Here is a 19,404-nt window from a genome sequence, read left to right on the forward strand (position 1 = left end):
TTTATCGGTATATCAGGAGGAAAAGACTGGTAAAATCCCAAGTCGGTCCCTTGCAGTCCGATTCGGGAGAATATATAATGGAGAATAAGGAAATGGCAGACCAATTAAACTCATACTTTGGTTCTGTATTCACAAAGGAGGACACAAATAACCTCCCAGGAATATCGGCAAACATAGGGACTAATGAGAGGGAGGAGCTGACAGAAATTAGTATCTCTAGGGATATGGTGTTGGATAAGTTGAGGGGACTGAAGGCCGACAAATCCCCGGGGCCTGATAAACTACATCCTAGGGTACTTAAGGAGGTGGCCCTGGAGATAGCAGATGCTCTAAGGATCATCTTCCGGAACTCCATTGACTCGGGAACAGTACCCGTGGATTGGAGGGTAGCTAATGTTACCCCAATATTTAAAAAGGGGGGTAGAGAGAAAGCAGGGAATTATAGACCAGTAAGCCTTACATCGGTTGTGGGCAAAATGCTAGAGTCCATTATTAAGGATAAAATAGCGGAGCACTTGACAAATGGGGAAAGGATCGGACAGAGTCAACATGGATTTACAAAGGGTAAATCGTGTTTGACTAATCTGCTGGAATTTTTTGAGGAAGTAACTGGTAAAATAGATGGGGGAGAGCCAGTGGATGTGGTGTACCTTGACTTCCAGAAAGCCTTCGATAAGGTTCCACACAAAAGATTATCATGCAAAATTAAGGCTCATGGGATTGGGGGCAAAGTATTAACGTGGATAGAGAACTGGCTGGCGGATAGAAAACAGAGAGTTGGAATAAACGGCTCGTTTTCGGAGTGGCAGGCAGTGACCAGCGGGGTGCCGCAAGGATCTGTCCTGGGACCCCAGCTGTTCACAATATATATAAATGATCTGGATCAGGGAATTGGATGCAATATTTCCAAATTCGCTGACGACACTAAACTAGGAGGAGGGGTGGGCTCTGATGAGGATGTCAGGAGGCTACAGTGCGATTTGGACAGGTTGGGGGAATGGGCAGATACGTGGCAGCTGCACTATAATGTGGATAAATGCGAGGTTATCCACTTTGGGGGTAAAAACAGGAGGGTAGATTATTATCTAAATGGCAATAGATTGGGAGATGGGGAAGTGCAGAGGGACCTGGGTGTTCTTGTGCACCAGTCACTGAAGGAGAGCATGCAGGTGCAACAGGCGATCAAGAAGGCAAATGGTATGTTGGCCTTCATATCAAGGGGGTTCGAGTATAGGAATAGGGATACCTTACTACAGCTGTACAAGGTGCTGGTGAGACCGCATCTGGAGTATTGTGTACAGTTTTGGTCGCCCCATCTGCGGAAGGATGTTCTTGCCATGGAGGGAGTGCAACGGCGATTCACCAGGCTGATACCTGGAATGGCGGGAATGACCTACGAAGAGAGATTAAATAGTTTGGGCTTGTACTCACTGGAGTTTAGAAGATTGAGAGGGGATCTCATCGAAACATATAAAATTATGGCAGGCCTGGACAGGCTGAATTCAGAGAGAATGTTTCCAATGGCCGGGGAGCACAGAACCAGGGGCCACAGTCTAAAAATAGCGGGCAAATCATTTAAAACAGAGATGAGGAAGAATTTCTTCACTCAAAGAGTGGTGAGCCTGTGGAATTCCCTGCCACAGAGGGCTGTGAAGGCTAATTCAATAAATATTTTCAAGAGAGAATTGGATATATTTCTGAAGGCTAAGGGGATTAAGGGTTACGGAGAAAAGGCGGGGACGGGGTATTGAACTGGTAAGATCAGCTATGATCTCAGACGAAGATCAGCCATGATCTCATTGAATGGCGGAGCAGGCTCGAAGGGCCGAATGGCCTACTCCTGTTCCTATCTCTATGTTTCTATGTTTCTATGTTTCTCCAGTCCTCTGGCACATCCCCTGTGGCCAGAGAGGTTCTGAATATGTGTGTTAGAGCCCCCGCAATCTCTTCCTTTGCCTCACACAGCAGCCTGGGATACATTTCGTCCGGGCCTGGGGATTTATCCATTTTTAGGCCTGCTAAAACCGCCAATACCTCCTCCCTCTCGATGTTAATGTGTTCGAGCATATCACAGTCCCCCCCGCCCTATTTCTATGTCTACATCGTCCCTCTCCATAGTGAAAACAGATGCAAAAAATTCATTTAGAACCCCTCCTACATCTTCCGGCTCCACACACAGATTGCCACTTTTGTCCCTAATGGGCCCTATTTTTTCCCTAGTTATCCTCTTACCCTTAATATACTTATAAAACATCTTAGGATTTTCCTTTATTTTGCTCGCCAGTGTTATTTCATGGCCCCTCCTTGATCTCCTAATTTCTTTTGTAAGTATCCCCCTGCACTTTTTGTACTCCTCTAGGGCTTCCTCCGTCTTTAGCCTTTTGTATCTGCCAAAAGCCCTCCTTTTTTTTCTAATCCATTCTCGTATATCCCCTGACATCCAAGGTTCCCTGTGGTTTTTGGAACCACCCTTGACCTTTATGGGAACATGTTGCCATTGTATGATCTCAATCTCCCTTCTGAAAGCCTCCCATTGCTCCGATGCGGATTTTCCTACAAGTAGCTGATCCCAGTCCATTTTGGCCAGATCATTGCAGTTACTTTCTTATTGGTTGGGTGATTAGTCACTCAATGTCGGGAGCCGCCCTGAAGTGTTCTTTGACATACAGCATAACACCTAGTTTCTAGACATCTAGCTTCTGTGAGCAAGATCGCTTAATTCTTGAGATAATAAACAGTGTCAGCTTTTGGTTGCGAGCAGACATTACAAAGGAAGATAAGATGTTTGAGGCAAAGATAGAAATGGCCGACTCCCTATGAAGTTCAGTTTCCCTTATCTCTCAGAAAGCCAGCTGCATTAAACACTGCTTCAGTAACACTGACAACAACATTCCGAAATGTTTTGGGTTCAGTAACGACGGAGACCAGAAGTCTAGCAAATATGCTGTGATCTGCTATTTCTACAGTACTTAGTTAAAAAGGGTTAATATGATGGTCAAGTATCCCATCATGCTTTGCAGCTACCTAAATACTACATGTATGTTTTTAATGCATATATTTCTTAATAAGTGAAGCTAATCATCCTTTAAATATGATTTCTAGCACTACAGCCCCCCCTACAGCTTTGGTTAATGTATTTAAAGACTAGAGGATTCAGGCTTTGGTTCACAGGCCTATTTTTGCAATCCAACAGTCCCCCCTTCCAACCCCCCGAAAGGGAACCTTGAGGCCGGTTGGAAAGTGTGCACACCTATGGGAAGCTGGTATAACATGCTGGGAAACCAAGAGCGTGAATGATTGAGGTTTCTTCCGATTACCGGACCTACTTTGTTATACACCTCCCCCCTTAGACCTCTGGTTATTCCAGGAAGGCCACCCATTTGTTGCATAGGGCCTGGTGTGAATCCTGTCAAGGTGGCCACCAAGTATGCATCAGATGAGTATGGTTAATATTTAAATTTAAACAAAAGTGTTTCCTGATTCATTATTGTAGGGGGTGGCGTGTGCCCAGTCAGCTCTGCCCCTGACTGTCTCTGAGCAGTTCGAATCGCTCCCACACCCCTGGGTACTAGACACCGGACTTAGGTACAAGCGGCGATACAGAAAATCGAGTAGACAAGTGGTTTGGTGCAAGAAAACCGCAATTTTTATTAAAGGCACAATAAAACACAATCTTACTGAGAATTACTGAAATAATTACAGGCATATAAAATTACACTTATTTGGGAATGGGGAACACACGGCACATCGAGGGAACAAACACATTAAAAATCCCCTTATCCTTATCCCACCCCCAATACCTAACTAGATTAAGCTACGAGGGGCCAGGAATTCATGCTCAACAATGGGATTTCTTTTACGATTCGAAACCTGTCGATTACGCCGGTTGGTTTTGGGGTTCACTCTTGCTGTCTTTTGGGCCTGCCGTCGTCATGTGGTCACAGGGTGCGGCGATGGAGTTGTCTGCGTGAAGTACCCCTCCTTTTCTTCGTTAGATAAGAGTCTTTTGTGGGGTACTTCACCTTGCGGGAATGGTTGTTCTTCTGGTGGCGGTTTGGTTGACGACGGTTTTGCTGCGGTTGGGGCTCAGTTGGCGGTTTTTACCGTTAAATTGATTTCACTACCCAAGCTTGAAATGCCAGCTTATTCTTGAATTGACTTTACTGTCCATGCATCAAACGCCAGCTTATAACTAGGCCGTTTGTCCCCCAATGCTTCTTCTTGCTGCCCTTCTCTGCCTATCGGTTTTACCGTTCGTCTTGTCTCGTCTGCCCGTTTGCGGCCTGTGCGCGCTCGAATTCGGTTCCGGTCTTCTCCCTGTTTGGCCCCCGGTGTTGTAATGGGCGTCCTCGGTGTCGGGAGCGAGCAAGAGAGTGAGAGGCAAGAGAGAGTGGGGCAAGAGAGCGAGAGCTACCGGTGGGCCTACAATTATACCCGGTTCTTCACCCCTTATCTGCGTGCCAAATCAGGTCAGTCCTTTGTCTAACTTTTGGCGGGCTCATCTAAAATGATTACAGTCATTTACTTTAACGACTTCTGGGGCGGTTGTCTCCTTGTTTAATGGCTTCGATATCCTGGCTGTTTGTTATTTATGAAATTTAATCGTCTTTCCTGGCTTGGCAGCTACCTATGAGCTGTTTCCGATTATTTATGCGAGAAGTTAATGGCCTCAAGATTAGGGCCATCCTGACTTGATCTGTCCCAAGGTGAAGAATGCATATTCTGTGTTTACCTAGCTGTCTGGCTTTAGAAAAGGACAAAGTCTTTCACAGATCCATGCATGTTAGGTTTCGTTTCAGGATTTGAATGGGCCTGCCTTTTGCAGGGCCTTGCTTTTAAAATCCTGCATGCCTTGGTCACGAGGTCTCGGAAGCCATTTTGGGTACCTTTTTTTTTAATAACTTGTCCATACAGGGTCCCTTTATCCATAACTTTTGGGGAATGTGGGAATTTTGAGAACCCTACATTATACTACCACCTCATACTTCATACGCTTGATCTCTCTAGCAAACGACCGAAGTCATCCGAAACACATGTAGGAGGAGCAGTGCATGCACTAACTGTCCTAACCACTTGTTTTGCAAAGTGTTTCGCTTTAGCCCGTTTACATTTCTTACATGCCATACATAGCAAACTCAAGACCAGTATTAACTGCACCACGACTAATATGTGTGAAATCAGTCTGATCCATGGGTGTTCCAGTGTTCCAATTCTGCCCCGCCTGGCATATCCTCTGTTTCTTCTATCCTGATGTTACCCCGCCTGGGGTTTCCTCTATGTTGCTTCGGATCTTCTCTTTCGCTGTGCTCAATTAATTTGTTGGTCATGGGCATGAGTACCCAATTGGCTTATGTATCAAAGTATACTAACTACCAGAGCGTGTGAAATAATACAAACCTAAGGGTGTGCTGATATGTGTTAAGCCCAATATCTCACCAGTGTGAGTTGTTCTCTATGCTGTCAATTTCAATAGCCATTCTCGAGTTGTCTTACCCCAAAATATAAAAATGCTTTGGGGGGGGGGGGGGGTCGGTGGGAATTCAGTCACATCATGAGCTCACTGAAACCCTCAAACAACAGGGGAATGTTGTATCTGAGTATGCGAATTGTGCCACACAATTGTGCAGCTCTTACATAAAAACGTGTTGGTTGATCACCTCATACTGGATTCGTACTGGTTTTTCCCGCGCTCTGTTACCTACAAAACACAATTATTACAGTCACAGTTAAATTTAGACTTACAATCATTTCAAGCGACATTACAGTTTAACATCTAATCAACAAATCATGGACTTAAAAGATTCTCCAGATCTCACTTTTACTCGTATCCATCTTGTGGATAATTCTTACTAAACATGATTTCTCCTTCGCCCTCAATTCTCCCAATCCAGATTCTTCAACCTCTAACAGGTACCAGTGTCTTTAACTCTATTCTGATTGTTTCATTAATTAGATAGTTTCTCAATGGAGTATGTGTCAATGCTTTAAAAGTTGTCTCACTCTCCTGAGCCACATTAACTATTTCATGTCTGTCTTGCTGTTGTCCAGTAACTGAGCATGTCTGAGACCCATTCTTCAGTGCAAGCTCACCATACGTTCCCGGATGGTAATTACCTCATACGTAACAAATCACATTTGCACACTCATACCGGTATCTCCATATTATACCACATGTGCCATCCGATACGAGTCTTCCTCGGGCTTTCAAGTGATCTTATCGAAAGATTGTAGTCGTCTGGAGATCTTTGCTCATCCTACTCTGCATGTTCCCGATGTCTTGGGTAGTGGCCAGGCTATCAAATTCAGGTTTCTTAAAAGGTCCATTAAAGGCAGGGACACAAATGTCTCCAAGAGAAAGCTATCACTTTACTATTCTTAACGACACTTTCTTGACTTTCACTAGAAAATTTTGAAAAATTCTCAATTGGTGGTGTAATTCTCCAGTTTCTATCTCACACCCTTAATTACCATTCATATCTTATTCATGAGTCCTGGAGGAACTTTACTGTCCAATACAATATTTAAAATTAAAAACATAGATCAAACGTTCTCACTTGATCCAAGTTATTAACACCTTTTATTTATCATTATTTTTAGAGGATCTTTTGTTTTCCCAAAAGTAACCCAATATATAGTGCTTGAGTCCATTTTGTTATTACAAAATTATCCCAAAATCCAAACAGCAGTATTATTGAACTGACAGATTTTGCCATTATGACTCTGCTTAAGAGCCCAAGGGGTTAATTTATCAAATCATAAATTTCCCTCTGTCACTGTGGGGAAATATTAACTTAAAATTAAGAAACTTAAATTTAATAATGTCCAATATCTTTAAACTTCATATTAAAGTTGTTGCTTGGTGAACTTAAACAGCTGTCAGTGGAAAGGGTTAACTCCTCTGCAGGCTTTAAGAAGGTGGAGCAAAACATTATCAAATGCACGCAATTGCATCACTCACGTAAATTTAAAAAAAAACTTTTCCGATCGAAAGACAGTTGTGTTTTCACACTTTAACTAAACACGAACACGGAGGTAATATGGACAGTGAAGAAAGACGGGATTGAGCAAAGTTCACAAGCTAAGTAAGTCTTTGTAATGGACTCTGCAACTATCGAATGTTCTCGCGGAGCGGAGTTATCTTATTCAATGCGGTCTACACAAATTTACACCAACTAGAATTTCACCGTGGCCACAATGAAAGTCTGGTTTTAATAGGTTAATTAACCTCATAACTCCAATTTAATCCAGATCTTGTAAACATTCAAATTAATTTTCTTCCAAGCACATTGGCAACTGTAACTTTAAGGCAGAAGCTTATCTTTTGTAAAACTGTGAACAAATAAAACAAAACAAAAATAGCACATTCTTGCAGAAACAGTAAATTACGTCAGACTCCTTATCGTCCTTTCTTCAGATGTCTTTCCACAATACTGTAAAAACATTGAATATAACTAGGGAAAAATTAGTTTTTCCACATTTAAACAGATCAAATCAAACTGCTTTGGAAGATTTCACCATAGCAACCACAAAAGGGAGATAATCAGAACTCAAAAGTCATGGGGTATGTCCTGGGATAGGTCAGGGTCGTATAACAGTCAGGGTGAGCAGGATCACTGGTCAAATTGAAAAACTGAGCTGTTGAAGGGTCAATCTGTAAGGAAGAGAGAGGTAAATAACAACCCGAAGAATCGATTTAATCCTCCAAACTTGGTCCTAACCTAAGATTAAGAAAAGAAGGTTAAATTGCATTAGTCTTATCTAAAGGGTCATTTTTTTTTGTTTTCATAATTCATCGCACATTACACTTTAATTTACAAACACACACACACTCCACACAACTTCAATCACAACTTCAAGCGCAACCACAATCTCGAGAGAGAGAGAGAGAGAGAGAGAGAGAGCGCAGCCTGCGACCTTGAAGAGGGAAGCGCAGGCTTTTAAAGAGACAGTACACTGAAGATGAATGAACACATCCGGCAGTTTTTTTTATCCTCAGCCCTAGGGGAAATTTCTTCCCCGGGCATCACCACGGGCTTAGTCTGGCTCCAGTGTCTCCACCTTGCATCAAATTTTTCCTGCAAGCAAACTGAGGTACCTGTAATAAGGAGGATCTGGAAGGGTCCATCCCACCGTGGCTCAAAAATACCTCGAACCGGTCGCTGAACCATCACCCATTGCCCCACACAAGGGGGTGTTTTCCAAACCCCCTCCAATCTTTTAGCGTCCTGTGTCTCCTGTAAGTGTTGAACCCGAAAGTGATTGGTCTCACTGAGCATACGTAGGTATGTCAGGAGGGTAGCCTGGAATTGAGAGGTGTCCCCCGTACCTTGTGGGTGTGCGTCTTGGGGTAATACCATTGCTCGTCCGGTCATTAGCTCGGACGGAGTTAAACCAGTGCTTTTAGCTGGCGTGGCTCGTATGCCCCAAAGAATCGCGGGAGTGCCATCCCCTCCCGGTCTGTGAAATATCCTTAGTGATGGACTGTTTTAGTGTGCGGTTCATTATCCCGGAATTGTCCAACCGCCGCACTATACGCCCGATTGCCCACCCAGTTCCACAGGTGGAAGGGTTTTGCAGGGTCTGGGAGACCCAGGGCAGGTGCACTGGCCAAAGTGATTTTGACCATATCAAAGGCTTCGACTGCCTCAGGTGTCCAATCCAGTTTTGCCTCTCCCAGGGACCCTCCCTTTAGGAGGTTATTTAAGAGACTTGCCAATTCAGTGAAGCCGGCTACGTATATGCGGCAGTAGTTGAACAATCCCCATTTGTAAAAGTGCTTGAACCCTCTCTGGAGAAGGACAACGCTAGATCTTTCCTGGGACGTGAAAGGCTGGGACTCGCCCATCGCCCCTACCACCTATTTCTCTATTGTTGGCATTCACTCCCGGATTCATCCGGACGGGGGCGAGCCATGGGTATGGATTTCCCGGCCCCAGATTGAGGCGGTGCTGAAGGGCAGATATGGTTATATTCGGGGGGGGGGGACGTAGGTTGTGGGGTCTTGTTTTGTTGGGCTTCCATGGCCTTAACAATTTGATCAACTAACGGACTTGTTTCTTTCCACCCATTCTTAATCATTTCACTGATATTTCAAATTTGCCTCTTGAACCCACTTTACAACAGTGACACTGGTGGCCATAGCCGGAACGTCCGGTGAAAGGGATTTCCCCTCGTCACTCATGTATATTTCCTTATGTTCTATCTTATGCTTTAACTTACTTTACTCCAATCTTATACTTTAATCCGCACAAACATATCCCGTTATACTCTAGATCAGCTTATACTCTAAATTAGAAATACTCATGCAGGTCTAGTCAATTCCGTCACTCCGTGGTCTCCGTGAGGAGTAATTTAACTACGTGGATAATTTTAATACTGCGGCAGGTGCTTAAAAATAGCGAGCGCGACTTGCTTTCGAGGGCCTTATACAGGGGCCCTATAACAACCCCTGTTTCGAGCTCAGGACCAATTCTGACTCCCCCTTCTCTTCTCGGACCTCCGAGTCTCTTATCGAGACTCCTATACCCACTTCGAGTTGCCCTCCCACAATGCGGGCAATTTACGTCCTACCTGCACCCTGCAACACAGTATCCCACTTCTGACACCAACTGTTAGATTCGAATTTTTGGAGCATAACCAGACAGAGACGGAACTGCTGACAAAGTTAAAGTTTATTAGAAAATGGCCAGAAGGCCTTGTGCATAAGGGAGAGGAGGGAGCCTCCTCAGACTCGCACCTGACTCTCTAAGGAAATACAGCATACAAGCATTTTATATACCTTTCAATAAGCAACGCCCATTGGTTACAAAAGTGGGCATACACCTACAGACAACATCGCTACAGTTACTCTCTTATTGGTTGGGTGATTAGTCACTCAATGTCGGGAGCCGCCCTGAAGTGTTCTTTGACATACAGCATAACACCTAGTTTCTAGACATCTAGCTTCTGTGAGCAAGATTGCTTAATTCTTGAGATAATAAACAGTGTCAGCTTTTGGTTGCGAGCAGACATTACAAAGGAAGATAAGATGTTTGAGGCAAAGATAGAAATGGCCGACTCCCTATGAAGTTCAGTTTCCCTTATCTCTCAGAAAGCCAGCTGCATTAAACACTGCTTCAGTAACACTGATAACATTCTGAAATGTTTTGGGTTCAGTAACGACGGAGACCAGAAGTCTAGCAAATATGCTGTGATCTGCTATTTCTACAGTACTTAGTTAAAAAGGGTTAATATGATGGTCAAGTATCCCATCATGCTTTGCAGCTACCTAAATACTACATGTATGTTTTTAATACATATATTTCTTAATAAGTGAAGCTAATCATCCTTTAAATATGATTTCTAGTACTACAGCCCCCCCTACAGCTTTGGTTAATGTATTTAAAGACTAGAGGATTCAGGCTTTGGTTCACAGGCCTAATTTTGCAATCCAACAAGGGCAATTAGGGATGGGCAATAAATGCTGGCCTTGCCAGCGATGCCCACATCCCATAAAAGAATTTTAAAAATCTCAATAATCACTAAGCCACTTCCAAAGTTGCACACAAATCTGTCCAAGACCGGAAAGTGTTGAAAATAAAGTTTTCAATGTTTGACAGCGCATACTAGAAACTTTACATAAACATTGGATAAAACACCCAAGTGGCTACTCTTGTGTGTTGTTAGTTGGTATGATTGCACTAGGATGAGGGTGAGTATGAGGGGTGGCTAGTGAGATGGGGATGCGCTAATATAGATATAGAGGGATGGGTGGGGGTGCAAAGTAAGTTGGTGTGAGTAAGGATGTGCAGGAGTAGGGTAGGGAAGGCAGAGTGATGGGGATGTGATGAGTGGCACAGCAGGGCGAGGTTGAGTGTGGCTTTGTACTAATGTTTTGTGATCTACTGAGATCATTGAAAGGTTTGTGCCACTGCACCAAGGTCCTCCTAACCACATCCCTGCTTGTGCCCTCCTGTACAATGTGCAACCAGGCTGTTTTGGTCTCCTGGGGAGGTGCTTTCCGCCCATCGGAAGGGAAGAGCACCTCCCTGCATATTCTGACTCCCTCCATAAGCATATGGAGGGAGTCATGGGAGAACCTGGGTGCAGCCCTGCACCTGTGCAGTCATTGTCAGTGTTTGCAGCACTTCAGTGCTGTAGAACACTGACAGCACAAATGTCAAAAGAAGGTTGGCCATGGTCCCTTTAAGGAAACTGGCTGATGACGCGTCATGAATGACATCACCAGACCCGCTTCCTCTAATTAGCCTAGGAAATGCGCTGGTCGGGCTTAACAAGCCCTATCAATGTAAATTCATTTTAGACAGCGGGATGGAGCCAGCAGCAGGGCCGCGACCTGCCACGAACATCGCCCTCCCCGGACCCACCAAGGTAAGGAAAATCCCAGCCGTAGAATTTCTGTCTGAGCGATAATGTCCTTCGTGAAATATATTTACAAATTCCCCTTTGTTTTAAAAGAGAGTAGACTAAGAGTTCCCAATTTTCAGCAGATATTATAGGATATTAATTTTATTACAGATAGGTACTTATAATTTGCAGCATGCTGGGTTCTAATCCTTGTCATCTTGGACATTTGAGTAAAAGCTGTGCTGGAAGAAAATTGGCTGGTGATTCAAATTCATATACTCCTTTGCATTATGCAATGGCTACCTACTGAGTGACATTGAGGAACCGAGGAACAGGCCATCTAATTGCTCTCTTGGTAAGGGAATGGTGTGTTGCTTGAATGAGGAAGGGTGGGGGAGGGAAAGTAAATCTTGTGTATTTTACCTTTTTTGAGATCTTTGGAATATTTATTTTTGTGATCCTAGATGACTAGTTTCCTTCGTGATCTATGGTTGTTTACATATGGGTTAACCAGGTTGCAAAATGGAAGATATACAGACATCATTTCACATCAATGTTTAACTAAAAGATCAAGGTTATTTAGCATGTAATCAATATATTTCAAAATGTTCCATCATCTGTTTGCGGTGCAACCAGAAGGAAGAGTTACAAAAAAGCAGTAATGTAATTGAGTTCTTTTTAGCTGACATCAGGATTGATGATTAAAAAGCCGTGGCAATATATTAGTCCACACAAATTCCTTACTTGGAAAGGGAGTTTGTGAAACATGGCATAAGGACATGACTAACCTATTCTTGTAAATTTAAACATATTTAACAGCTAAGTAACAATATTTCTGAATCTATATCAATTTTAAATCCTTATTGAGGCCAATTCATTAAATATTTTCAAGAAGGAGTTCGATATATTTCTTAAGGCTAAGGGGATCAAGGGTTATGGGGAGAAAGCAGGGACAGGGTACTGAATTTGGATGATCAGCCATGATCGCATTGAATGGCAGAGCAGGCTCGAGGGGCCGAATGGCCTACTCCTGCTCCTATCTTCTATGTTATGTAGAGTAATGTGGAGTAATCAGATCAGCCATGATCTTATTGAATGGCGGTGCAGGCTCGAGGGGCCAAGTGGCCTACTACTCCTCCTAATTCGTATGTTTGTATGTACTTTCTATCTGCCATGACGTCCTGTTGACATGTTTTTGTCAACTTTTTCCATTATAAATTTCTATTTCTCACTTGTAATGGAAAACAACTATGCAAACATGTCACTGTGCAACCCAATGGCTAGATTGCACATGCTGGGATTTATCAATTTTCAAAATGCTTTGAAATTTCTTTTTGCCACTTTTTCTTCAGAAACTGAAATTTCTAATGTCCAAAGTAAAGGTTACACCAAAATAAAAAAGTTACATATTTCACAATAACAGGATTACATTTATCAATTGAATTGTCATTTGTGCCTTCTAATGCCTTCATTACAGTTTTTATTTGAGGCCTCAGTTTCTCCCGAAAGCCTGAGATTTGAGTTGATATTTTTGCCCAGAGCTGTGATGTTGTGAACTAAATTTAGATTGTGCAGTCTGGGCATGTGCATTGTACCTAATTTCCCAGGACAATATCAGTACCATTCTGTCAGCTATACCAAGAGTTATTTTTCTCTCGCTTCTAGTTGTTTCTGCTGGGGAAAAAATTCCACCCCGTTTAGACAAGACATTGGGTGAAGTGCTGTGGACAGTTCTTTCACCTGCCCTTGAACATCAAGTGGACCTTTCAGGGGGAGTCCCTGGGCTTCCCTCGGATATTCCTCCTTTACACCCTTAAAAGGCCTCGGCAGAACTTCGCTGTGTGTCCCTTTTGCAGCATCTGAAGGAATAGAATAAGGTAATCAATCATTGAGGGGGTTAATGACCTGTTCTGGTCAGAGTGGTGCCAATGGGAGCCAAAAAATATATTTTTTTAAATCTTTTTTTCTTTGGCACTTTTGGATCTTCAGGAGACACTGTCCTGCCTTAGAAGGCTAATTGGGCCAGGATAGACACCATTGATGTGCCCTTGCAGTTGTCAACAGTCTGCCCCACCTATGCAAACAAGCCAGCTCCATGATTTGGGACAGCATCTCTCAACTTGGACAAAGGCAGGTCGGGGTTTCACTTTGTGGTACTTACACTGGTGTATCAGGGCCCCAAACAAAGAAAACAGCCACGATAGCAAAATACTGCAGATGCTGGAAATCCGAAATAACAACAGAAAATGCTGGAAAAACTCAGCAGGCCAGGCAACATCCGTGGAGAGAAAATAGAGTCAACGTTTCGGGTCAAACCTTTTGTCAAGACTGCCCCTTTGAAGAAAACAGACACTTTGAAGGAAGCAGATAGGAAAGAAGGGTGCAGCCAAACTGTATGAGGATTAAGAGGCCTCTGTCCTCTTGAAACATGCCCTTTGAGGGGAGTGGATGGACGATTAAGGGTGAGATGAGTGGCGAGGCGGAGGGGAGGATAAAAGGATGGAGCGAGTATTTCAGAGGGAAAGAGTAAGAGGTAGTGATGGGACTGAAGAGATGGTAAGAAGAGGAATGAATATTGAAAAGGAGTTGTGGACAAGGAAAGTACAAGTGTTTAGAGGAGGAGGTGGGAAAGGAGACGTTGAAGCCCACATTGTTTCCACAGTCCCCACTAAAAGGTCAGCCTGCAGTCTTTGGCTCTTTTTCTTGCCACCCGCCACCTCCACTCAAAAGAAAAAGAGAGAGAGAAGCAAGAAGAACTGAGGGGAGAGAAGTAGAAAAGAGATGGAGAGAAACAGTAAACATGAAGACAGAAAAGATGAGTTAGAAATCATATTCTCAGGTTTACAATGTGCAATGCCATGGTAATCGACTAATAATATATAAAAAATCCTGTCTGCACACACTTCCTGTTGACCATTACAAGTTCCAATGTCCACAGTTATAATGGAAACTTCTTGTATACACTTGTCACGCTGTAATTAAAGCTTTAGCATAACTTCCTTGCTTTTGTACTCTATTTATAAAGCCAAGAATCCTGTATGCTTTTGTAAACAGCCTTCTCAACTTATCCTACCACCTTCAAAGATTTGTGTTGATAGACCCCTGGGTCTCTTTGTTCCTGTACCTCCTTTAAAATTGTACCATTTAGCATATTTTGCCTCTCCTCATTCTTCTGACCAAAATGTATCACTTTGCACTTCTCTACATTAAATTTCATCTACCACGTGTTTGCCCATTTCACCAATCTGTTCATGTCCTGAAGTCTCATACTATCTTCCTCACTGATTATTACATTTCTGAGTTTTGTGTCATCTGTAAACTTTGAAATTATGCCTCGTATATCCAAGCCCAGGTCATTAATATATATCAAAAAGAGGAGTGGTCCTAATACCAACCCCTGGGGAACACCACTGTATACTTCCCTCTCGTCTGAAAAACAACCATTCACCATCACTATTCTTTGCTTTCTGTCCCTTAGCCAATTTCATTTCCACACTGCCAACTGTCCCTTTAATCCCATGGGATTTGATTTTGCTAACCAGTCCAATATGTAGTACTTTATGAAACGCCTTTTGAAAGTTCATATACACAGCATCAACCGCACTGCACGCATCAACCCGCTTCGTTACTTCATTGAGGAACTCAATCAAGTTAGTCTAACACGATTTGCCTTTAACAAATCCGTGCTGGCTTTCATTTATTAACCCTTGCTGTTTTTCTGTTATGCTGAACTGTGCAGTGCTAAGCCTTTTTCCACAAAGATTCTGGCAACTCTCGTATCAGCCGTGGTTCAGTTGGTAGCACTCTTGTTTCTGAGTCAGAAGGTTGTGGGTTCAAAGTCCCACACTGGGGACTTGAGCATAAAATCTGGGCTGATACACCCAATGCAGTACCGCAATCTTATTTGCCTTCACGTGTCCACAACAGCATAGATATCTAAAAGTTATTGGCCCGAATTTTCCGATTGGAGGCTTCCTGCATGCGGATGCCTCCAATCTGGAAAAAATCTACGAACTTACCTGCTGGCTCCGTAGGTCTCGACACTTCCGCTCCTGGGCCTCTCATGGTCTGTGCGCGCAGAGGCCCAGGTATCCCAGGGGCGCAGGCAGTTCGCAAGCATCCCTGGGATCATGTGGGCCATGGGGAACCAATCAAAGAAGGGAATCTCCCTTCACTTTTGACACGTCTCTCCGCATAGACCTGTCAAAAGTATGAATGGGGATCACTCAACAAACACACTAAAACATTTTTTAAAAATTAAATCACGTATTTAAAATTACATTAAATATTTTAAACAAAAATTAAATTTTTTGAAAAAAATTATCGAAGTTTTTTACGGGGCTAAAAATAAACTTAGCTTTTAAAATATTTAAAAATTATAAATGAGTGGAAAAAAAATATTTTTTTACTTTTTTAAACTCTTATGCTGATAAAAGCAGGCCTTACGCAGGCGTAAGATTTTTAAAGGTTTTCGGCGGGTGGAGGTTGTGCAGAAAGCGGAACTCTCCCCTGCAGAGGCCTTTCTCCAGGGCAGGCAGAGAATCCGTCAAGAGGATTCTTGACAGATCGGAAGTGCCGGTTTTCAGTGCATGTGCTTCGCATGCCTGAAACCGGCACCTGCGAGGCCCCAACGGGTGTGTATACGGCTCGTACCCACCCGTGGAGGTCGGAAAATACGGGCCATTAATTTTAATTGGGGGTAGGCGGGAATGTGGAGTAATCCGATCAGCCATGATCTTATTGAATGGCGGAGCAGGCTCAAGGGGCGGAGTGGCCTACTCCTGCTCCTAATTCGTATGTTCGCATCACAACAGACTCCTTTTGCAAGGTATCATAACGTGAAAAATTTACTATCTGTGTATGCCATTTGCTAAATATTTTTGTGTTGTACTGTGTTTTCTAACAAATAGAGATCACATACACATTCCAGTGATTGTTTTTAGTTAATATTTGATTTTATTCGTGGACTTTGTCATAGTTTGTGCAGTAAGCATTTTGTTTGGTATTGAAACTGGTGAACAAATTAAACTGGTATGCTCAAACAAAATACTGTCTGCTGGCAATTAAAATATCTTTCTATTTTAACATACACAAGTAAATTAGTATCTTCCAGGGAAATGAAGCTATCTTCACTTTAAATAGAGATTTTCTATTAGGGTTTTATAAACAAAGTAGATCACCAAAAGATTATTATAAGCCTCTATGAAGGGATAATTACTAGTCCTAGCCCTTTTTGGGCTACCCCGGATCAGGCATATTCCCCAAACGTTCACCTTCAACTAAAGTTAGAGATAGCCGAATCCTATAAGACGCTTAATTGGGTCAAAAGATCCAGACTATCTCTCCCTAAAGGAAAGGAACAACTTGAAGATGTTACCGTCCTCCAGATAGCACTTTTAATGGGCAGAAATTCGGGTCCCCACGGGTGAGTACGCGCTGTGTACTCACATGTAGGGCCAACGAAAGTGTCGGTTTTGTGCATGCACTGTGCAGGCGCTGGAAACCAGAACTTCCGTTCCCTTGAAGGAAGGGATTCACAGGTCAAACGCGTGCGCCGGAGAGGCAGCGCATAGACCTGGAACTTCCGTTTTTTTACAGGTTTCTCCGTGCGGGTAAGTCCCTAGCAGCTGCGCGTGAAAAAAGCAGGCGCAAGGCCTGCTACAAGGTAAGAAGTTAATTAAGTAAAATTAAAACATTTATTCCACAGCTTTAACATTTTAAAGTACTTTAAAGAAAGGTAAGTTTATTTTTAGCCCTGTTAAAAACTTTAATTAATTTTTTCAAAAATTTAAATTTTTGTTTAAAATAGTTAATTTATGTAATTTATAGTTATTTTAAAAATGTGATTTAAAAAAAATGTATTTGAAGTTTTACTTAGGTTTTGGGGCCGATCTCTATTCATAGATTTAACAGGTCTTCCTGTCAAATCTATGAATGGAGATTCCCTGCTCTGATTGGCTCCCCATGACCCACGTGATCCCAGGGGACACTACAAACTAACTTCACCACTGGGATACGCAAGCACTGCATACCAGCAGCTGGAGCAGGCCTAGGATCGGAATTCCACGTTGGCCCACAGCACAACGGCAGGCGCGCTATGTAAGTGTAGTTCGGGGGCTTGGGCCCGTGGGCAGCCTCCAACACCGAATTTCTGGCCCAATAAGTTTAACTAAACTGTAATCTTCCGGATAGCATGAGGGTCCGGAATACTCACCCAGAATTCTGTAACTTCTCACCAAAGAGTGTACAGAGATTGAGTTCGCGAGTTTGATACAGAAGTACTTTGTGAGACAATTCTAAAAAATATATAGATTTATTAAAGAACCGACATGTATTTAACAGCTGGTGATTTCAGTCACAACATTAACAGTTCTAAAAACAAATAGCTTGCAATTCTTATTTTCAGAGATCCTTATTCTCAAATCTTAACTTGGTCATATTTTTACATTTCTTCTTATTTCTAATCCAGGATATCCACCAAAATCAAATAAAAGTACCCTTTTGATCCCCGAGACTCAGTTAAAAACTTAGAGCCTGCCTCTGAAGAGTGAGAGAATCGCTTTGCCCCTTTCAGCGACTTCTGACTTTCTATTTGAAAGTTCTATTTTTTATACCCTTTTTGCAGTGGTATATCCTTTGAAGTTTTCTGCTGATGTAAGTGTAGTGTATGTACCTTTAAGAGCCTCTGTGTACTGTAATACCGGTAGTGACCACTCGGGTATATAAGCCTGTATAGCGTCTTGTATCTTTTAGTTCACCTCCAGACTTTGTTCAGTAAACACCTGTTAAACCAACTCCTGCATTCCGTGTCTCCATTAACACACGGATACAACAGTGGCGACGAATTGGAAACGGACTTACCTGCAATTCGGCAGCACCTCAAGAAGATCGATTCCTCAGACGAAGGTCGAAGAAAAAAAAAGAAGAAAAAAATGTGGTTTCACCAGCTAGCCGGGCTGGTGGCAGGTACTGCACTAATCCTTCCTGAGCGGCGGGCTGGGGCTCGATCGGTGGCTCTGCAGCGGGGCCAAGCAGCGAGTCGGAAGGCGGAGGCAAACAGAGACGGAGGGTGGAGCACTCGGGAGACGGCCGGCGCTGCAAAGCAGGTTGGCATTCGGACCAAGCGGGGGAAGGAAAAGTCCCAGAGAGTCCGGCGGGAACGAGTCTCCAACTATTAAAAATATCTGTGTAAATAAAAACCGCGGAGAACAGCGTTGTCAGCAGCGGGAAAGCGCGGGAGGTGCCATTTTTTCTCGGCAGGGAAGAAAGGAAAGCGCGGGAGGTGCCATTTTTGATTTTCAGGATGCCTAAGACTGGCAATATTACTGCTTTCGATAGTGATATAGAGGATTGGACCACATATGTGGAAAGAGTGGAGGTATATTGCACAGCGAATGAAGTAGAGGATGATAAGGCATTGGTACTTCTAAATCTGATGGGCGCAAGGACATACGTGCTGTTACAAAACTTAATCACTCCAGCCAAACTGATGGACAAGAATTTTAAGGAGATTGTTGATACCCTACAGGAGCACTTAAACCCAACACCGCTGCTGATAGCGGAACGATTCAAATTCTTCGGGAGGAATCAGCACAAGAATGAAAGTAACGCTGATTACCTCACCGAATTAAGAAAGCTGTCAAAGCACTGCCAATTCGGGGCAGGACTGGCAGATTCTCTACGAGACAAATTCGTCTGCGGTCTCCTAAGTGAAGGAACACAGAAAAGGCTACTTTCTGAGAAAGATTTCACACTGGACAAGGCTTTCAGTGTGGCTGTATCATACAAAGCAGCAGCAAGAGGAGCTGCAGAGATACAGCAAAAGCCACAGGACTTCGGCACCCATGAAATGACACAGGGTTTCGAGAGATATCGCTGCGGCAGATCCACCCATGACCAGAGGGACTGCTGGTTCAAGGACAAAGCATGCAGGCAATGCGGAAAGATGGGACACATTGCACGTGTATGCCGATCTGGAAACAAAAAATCCACTGACAGAAAAAAAATCAATAAGGAAAAGTACAGAAAGGTACAAATGATGACGGACAGTAGCTCCGA

Source organism: Somniosus microcephalus, chromosome 12, assembly GCF_052327205.1.
Source record: "Somniosus microcephalus isolate GS21.2 chromosome 12, FLI_Smic_1.0, whole genome shotgun sequence".
In the NCBI taxonomy this organism is placed as follows: Eukaryota; Metazoa; Chordata; class Chondrichthyes; order Squaliformes; family Somniosidae; genus Somniosus; species Somniosus microcephalus.